The sequence below is a fragment of the Nuphar pumila genome, chromosome 4 (genome assembly GCF_984573655.1).
Source record: "Nuphar pumila chromosome 4, dmNupPumi1.hap1.1, whole genome shotgun sequence".
Taxonomy (NCBI): Eukaryota; Viridiplantae; Streptophyta; class Magnoliopsida; order Nymphaeales; family Nymphaeaceae; genus Nuphar; species Nuphar pumila.
The window spans coordinates 13533782-13541331 of NC_143252.1; positions in this window are offsets into that span (position 1 = coordinate 13533782).

Sequence of the window (7550 nt, forward strand, 5' to 3'; positions counted from 1 at the left end):
CCGAACCCAAACCAAACCAACCCGGTTACACCCTTAGAGACAGACACCCATCACATGACCAAAAGTTGCATTCTAATCAATAGTTTTATGTCCCTTAGTAAGGTTGCCAATGGATTGCACTTGGCTGGACCTAACTGTATGAGTTTAGGGTGTCAATACCTGATCCCCTGGATCCAATAAGACTTAGCTTAGGCAGGTCCAGGTCCAATTTTTTAGTAGGCTTGGGGAGGACCAGGTCTGGGTCCATGCCCAAATGATAAGAACCAGACGAAGTTAATCAGGTAAAACCACTAATCATTACTTTTACATGTAAACTATGTGATATGGGTGCTTCTGCACCCCTAAAGCACCCGTGTTGCACTGCACTCGCACCTACACCTGCGTGACATAGGTTCAAAATTATGCATGTTAAAAAAAACTTAATAATTGTATAATTGTAAATGCATTCTATAGAATGATACAATTTTTTGTATGTATTGTCTAGTTGGAATCTGATGTTGCACATTGTTTCGACTCAATCTGATGTTATAGATGTGTTCAGCGTGCTAGTGGGAATCGACCCTTGGATCATATTTTTTCAATGAAAAAACATGTTTTGATACATTTACGGCCATCGATTTTTCAATGGCCGGATAATAGAATGATGTCCACTTTTGGTTTCCAAAAAGTGTATTATTAGTTTTTTTTCCACGAGGACAGGGAAACCACCCACAAAGGGGGGTAAACCCGGGCGCACCCATGTACAGTTCTTTGGGAAACAATAAAGTAGCCTAAAAGGATAGCATATGTATAAGACATGACGAAATAGTAACTCTGGAAAATTAAAACAAGCTAGTTTACAAGATGCCAATGACACCTTAACATCTCTGTTCCAATGTTTAATATATGGAGGACCTGTTGTGTATGAACAGACTGGTTCTCGATACAATTCCCCATCATATGTTATTTGATCCATAGCTTGCTCTATGCTTAGAACCTCCCAAGGCCTCAAACCAGGAATTAGTGTTGCCAAAAGCTTCCTGTCAAACCCAGCATTTTAAACGTGAGTATCAGGTATTCAGAGGGCCACACACAAATTGGGTTAACATCAACAAAAGCAAATATACTGACTTAAGCATCTTATATATTTTCTAGGCTATTCTAGACATCTTTTCTGTACAAAATTGGTAAATCATCGAATTTGAACAGCAGGACTCTTTGAGAGGCAACCTCTCCAGGCAACTTGAATTTAAACAATTGGAGTTCCCACCAGACAAGAGACAAGAAACATTCTGGATGAATCCGAAAAGCTGATGCATATTACCCTCTGCTTCATGAAGTTTAGCATAAACAATTGTTAGCAAAAATGAACACATTCTTCAAAAAAAAAAAGAATGAGCTGAAAGTGAGAACAATGCTTTATTTTGGAGACTATAGTAAAGAAGGCATACCTGCCCAAACATTTCCAGAATGAAAAACATGCTTCTTTTTTCATAAGGTCATATGACATCAAAGAGGGCCTGATTGATGCAGTGCAAAGATTATTAAGCTCCATGAATATGCTGAAGAATCCCATGCGCTAGGTTTCCCAGCCAACTAGTTTATCTGATGCTTTATTAGTCTTTTTATTTCTCAGAAGTCCAGACCACTTAATATCTATGAATAACAACAGGTCAAATGTGCACATCATTCTGACAGGAAGTTCAAGATTCAAAATCTTTGCCTAAATTTCTCCATCATAAAGACCCTCAAGAAATAGAAGTACAATTTGCAGAGAAGGGAATCAGGTGTCTCTAGCCTTTCCATGTATCATCGAAGTTTTTTTTTTTTTTCATATCAGTAAGAGAAGCCCAATAAAATTTCCAAACTTTTGCCAATAAAATTTTCAAACTTTTGGCATAATCATACAGTATCCGATTCCGATCCAATCCTAATAGCATGACCTTCATCAACAGCACATATCCATTTTCACATGTCCAAATGTATAGTAGATCACAGGACAATGAATGCTGCTCCAGCAAGAGAGAGAGAGAGAGAGAGCCGAAAGAAGATCAACATTAATACTCATGAAGATCAACAAAATGTTGAACCCATGAACCGAACACAGAAGAAACAAAACTAAAATATAGAAAAAACAAAGCTAAAGAAAAGAAACTACTGACAGCTAGCAACAAAACAACAAAGCCTACTCAACCAGGATCCGCAGGATTAGAAGAAACCACCGCTGAGTGAACGTCGTTCAGATCAGAGAGAGAGAGAGAGAGAGAGAGTTATCAACAAAGCAAGAGAAAATAAGAAAATCATATTACCGAAGATCTTTGGGAATAAATTTGTTAGGCATGTGATCTGTTTCCAAAGTAGTGGTAAGCTCAGAGCCACTAGCCCAAAGAAATAATGCATGGCTAGGAATTCTTACACCTGGCCAAACCCCGCCATTTGCTTGAAGCACTGCTAAATCACGTCTCTTATTTTCAATACCATGCTTATTTAGGTAGAGGCCTACCGGGCCAACTCTAATAGGTTTGACGGCTAGTCACAGTTAGGGCTGGGAAACAAGCTCATAAAGGGCTTGTTGGACCTCGTAAAGCTGAATATGAATAATAGGTACTTGGCTTGGCTCAACTCCTATAAGCTTGTTAGGAAGTAGGAAATATATTTTACCTGTACTTTTTTTTGTATTACTAAACAATGTATTTTTTTCTATAAACAAGCCGGTTGGAGCTTGGCTTGTTTAACTCAGGCTTATTGTGAACTCAAATTCAGCTTGACTCACCACAAGGATGAGCCAAGCTTGAATACTTCAAGCTCGGTTGCCAGCCATAGACCCTCACTGGTACTGCACTTCATCTTCATGCCATGCACCTTTATATACTAATTCTTAATGAAAAACTACACCATAGAGTCTGTTCAGTATTCTTTTTAGCTCTATTTAGCAAAGGGTTGCTCTCTTGTACATTTGAACTCGAGACCCCTTTGTTAAGGTAGTAGAACCAGGTGTGCAAATGGATTGGGTTCGGTCAGACTTTCGATCCCAATTTGGCATTATATTTCCAGCTTTAGAATCTTAAAGTAAGATCCAGTAGTATTTGTATAGGATTCATGTTTTCTCATTTGGACTATTTTTGGATTCATATCAATATTTTAAATTGGATCTTTGTTCAGATTAGAATCTTATCCAAAGCGTTTGCATAACTTGTAAAAAGCTTGTTTTCAGTCTTTTTTAACTGGATCCAATATTACCTTACTGTTACACATTTTGGTTTTGGATTCAACTTTAGATCATTAGTTCTTATTCCGATCCAAATTCAGATTTGGATCTACTATAAAATGTTGGGGCTCATATTGGGATCAAGAATGATCTGACCTGATTCGTTTGCGGCCCCAAGTGAAACTCTCTCTCTCTCTCTCTCTCTCTCTAGGGTCGTTGCATATCAAGTACTTAGGGCTCCCCTTACAAGTCAAGCCAACCTCTAAAACATCATGGGCACCGTTTGTTGACAAGGTGTGTCTTAAGCTCCAGTCTTGGCATACCAGATATTTGTCTTTTGCAGGCAGAATTACTTTGATCAGGCATGTTTTGTCAGCGATTCCAGAATTTTTCATGTCGGTTTGTGTCATGCCTATCAACGTTGAGCAACAGCTTAAGCGCGTCCTGTCAAGGTTTTTGTGGCATGGTGTAAATGAACCTTATAAGAGGCACTTGGTGGGATGGGACTCCATCGTTATGCCAAAGACTATGGCTGGCTTAGGAATTTTTGCTTTGCGTAAAAGGAGTGTGGCATTGACTGTGAAACAATGTTTGTTGGCTCATACTTCATAGTATGCATGTGCAAACTTCTTCCGACTGAAATATGGTCTAATCGATTCGCTTGTTGTTCGTCGGGAGGCTAGTGAACCATACACATCGCATTTGAGGAAAATGTGGTTTAGGGCATTGCGTTTGTTTCTTGACAAGAATTTGGATGTGGGGGTAGACAAATCTTGGCTTCAATAGGGAGTCTCAAATGCGAGAGTTTTCCAAGTCCACAAGGTCTACCGTTCTCTTTTACCTCCAGGTCCGGGATGGATCATCAAAAATGTTTTATGGGCGAAAGGACCATCTCCGAGGACTAAGGTATTGGCTTGGTTGATTCTTCATGACCGGATACAAACCCATAACAATATCAAGAGGATGGGGTTTCAGTTTCCCAATTAGTGTGTGCTTTGTCGACAGGCTGAAGAAATCACACATCTTTTTGGTCGTGTGAAGTGTTTCAAGAACTGTTTTCTAAAACTTGGAGGGCTCCATCAATTGTTGTGCGAGAGGGCTGCTTTGCGTTAGATCTTATCCTCGGCCCTGCTATAATTAGACGTGAAAAGAAGTGAAGGACTATTTGAAGAATTTGGTTTATTTACAGTGTGGTGGTTCATATGGATGGCCAGAAATGATGCGACTTTTCGGGATGTCCCGCTCAACCTTAATTGTTTGACTCATAGGGTCTTGGCTGATGTGTATGTTATCTTACGCATATATCTCAAAGACTTGCCTCTGCCTTCAACCGATCCTCATCTAGATGTCTATGGTCCTTGATGAGTTTTCTGTTGCGTTCGGGTTTTTTCTGTTTTTGTGTAAATGGTGTTTTCATGTTTTGTTGTGTTTGTGCTTGTGGGACTCAATGCTTTGTTGAGTTTCACTTTTAAGTAATGTTGATTGCTTTTCGTCTCTCTCTCTCTCTCTCTCTCTCGTCCAAACCCAATTAGCTACCACTCTCGTCCAAACCCAATTAGCTACCACACCGGGTTGAGAGTTGAGTTTATCATATCTCGAATTTATCATTACTTTTCTAATCTATTGACAGATACGTAACTGACTCAATGTTCACCCTTGATAGTGTACTTTTGCTTCTGGCCAATCATCAATTATATCTAGCCCTTGAATATTATCCGCTCTTCATGACTGCATGGTTTATTCCATAGTTATCCAAAGCTTCTTGTTATACGAGAAAACTTGTTTCAGAAGCGAAAAATTCCTTGCTTCCTCGAAAAAAAAAACACTTTGGAAAACAGTTAAAAAAAATATTTTTTTTAAAACCCCAGTCCTAGCTCAGCCCTGATTCCATATGAAATAGATTTTTATCCATTTTTTTAGCCCAGTCCTAGCCCAGCCCTGACTGCAGCAAATAGTTTGATTTGTCCATATGAAATATATTTTTATTAATAATTGTAGCCATTTTTTATTTTATCTAAAAAAAAAAAATCGGGGATGCTGCCCCCGAACCCCCAACTACCAAACCAGTTTTTTTTTCCTACCCCCCCCCCCTCACATGAATCCTAGCTACGCCACTGTTTCATATTACTTTCCATGTTTTTTTTTGTTTTCATTTTTCATGCACTTGCATAATTGCTTCAAAACTGTATCTGGCTTTCAGCTTCATATAATTTTTTAACACTTGCTTTCCTGCTTCAGATTCATGCATCATTCTCGTATCCATTTCGTTTGAGATAAATATGGTTTATTTACAACTATCTTAAATTAACTTATTTGCAAATATATATACATCCAGCATTTTAAAGGTATCCTCACATTTCAACGGCAATAATAAGATGAGCAGGACAGCCAAACGTCAAGTTTCCCATGTCATAGGGTAAGTTAATCATGGTAAATTTTTATATATGAGAACTTGTTTTCAAATTATACCCTTGGTCAAGAAATCATCCTTTTATTTTCTTGGAGACTATCCAAATTGGCAAAAAAGTGGATAATATCCTGATATTTAGCATGTGTCATTAAGATTACCATGTATCGTGGGGTTGTGTCATAAAGTAAAAATAACTACGGCATCATGAATAAAGACCTAAGGGGTTTGGCGAATGGGATGGCACCTAGACCGTTTGACTGTCTGTCTAGGTTCAAATCCCATGGGTGTCATCCCCTGTGTAAGCCGAAGCTTGGCGACCCCATGGGGTCGCATGCAAACAGGGCATGAGTCAACTGATTATACCTTTAGGTGGCCAGAAAATCGGACAGCTATTCATAAAAGGAATTAGTAACATTTTCTTATCAATTGATCGGAGATTTTTCTTGTGAAATTTTACATTTTGTGCTGATTTGTGAGAGTATATTTTTTTCATATGAATTTTCAGGGTGTTTCGGGGTTTCCACGTGCAGATGTTTTTCTTTTCTTTTCTACGAAAATTAGATTTCTGTGCTTTATTTTCTCACGGTATTATACTTTTTCTGCTTAAATTCATGTTCATCCTGAAATTGTCAAATAAAAATTGAGTTTGGAACTGTTGTTATCTTCTCTTTTCTTTTCCATTATTTAAGAATATCTGCAAATTTCCTCTGGGTTTCATTTATTTATTTGTTTTTCTAATTTTTTGTTGGTGATATTGATTTGTGTCTACAGTTGATGGCCACCGAACTAGTTAACATAAAATGGCCATATTTTTAAATTGAAGTGAAGAAATGCCTCTGCTTCTCGTCTGATGAGTGAACGCTTGCTTGTGCATGGTTCATATTGGTGTCTGTGTGTCCGCGTGTGCATGCGGGCATGCATGTAATTAACCATATAATTTCATCATTAGATGTTAATTTCTGTGATCAGAGAAACTGCTAGAAAAAAACATCCCCCTTCTCTGAGGAAACCGATGCTATATATATAGATTTCTTTTCTACATAGATGCTTTATATTGAATTGTTCTGTGAGGTTTTGATCTCCTTTGTTGAGCAATAAGGAAAGTAGAAAACCAAAATAAAGGCTCTTTGAGTTCATGTGGAGTGTGATATGAGATATGCCGGATGAGATATCCTACTTGTAATTAACTAAATGTCTTTAAAAAGATGTTCATATAATCTAAAATAGGATTCTGTTTATATAGCTATGTAACTAGTTTAATATACGAAAAAATGATGGTATTGTACAAAAAAATGATGTATTTTTTTTAAAACCTTATACTTTTTTAAAAATCCACCCAGTGTCTAAAACCACAAATGTTTGATGTTAAAATGATCATTTTCATGAAATGACTAAAATGCACCTACATCTCTAAAAGAATTCTTCAGATTAGCGATAGACGCTATCCGACGCTAATCTATCACAAATCCGCCGTTGAACTGTTTAGCGATGGATAGCGTCCGTCACAATTTCTTGGTCGCTAATTAGAGACAAAACTGATCTGTCATTACTTTCGTCGCTAATTCACTATGGATTAACGAATGTCATGATCAGTCGTTAAATAAGCACTGATTTGATTTTGCGACAGATACATATCTGTTGCTAATCCGTCACTAAAATTGAACAACAAATACGTATTCGTCTCTAATATTCGTCGCCCATTTAGCGACACCTTCAAGATGGATTACATTCCATCGCAAAACATCGACAATTTCAGTTTTTGAGACAAATAAATATCCGCCCTTAATCCGTTGATAAATTGGCGATGAATATTATTCATCGCCAAATACCGTCACCATTTTGTGACTGAATTTCTTCAGAAAATCCATCGATGAATATTAGTGATGGATAATATCCGTCGCAAAATAAAAATAAAATAAAATAATTTTGTTTGAAATATAATATCGAGAAAAA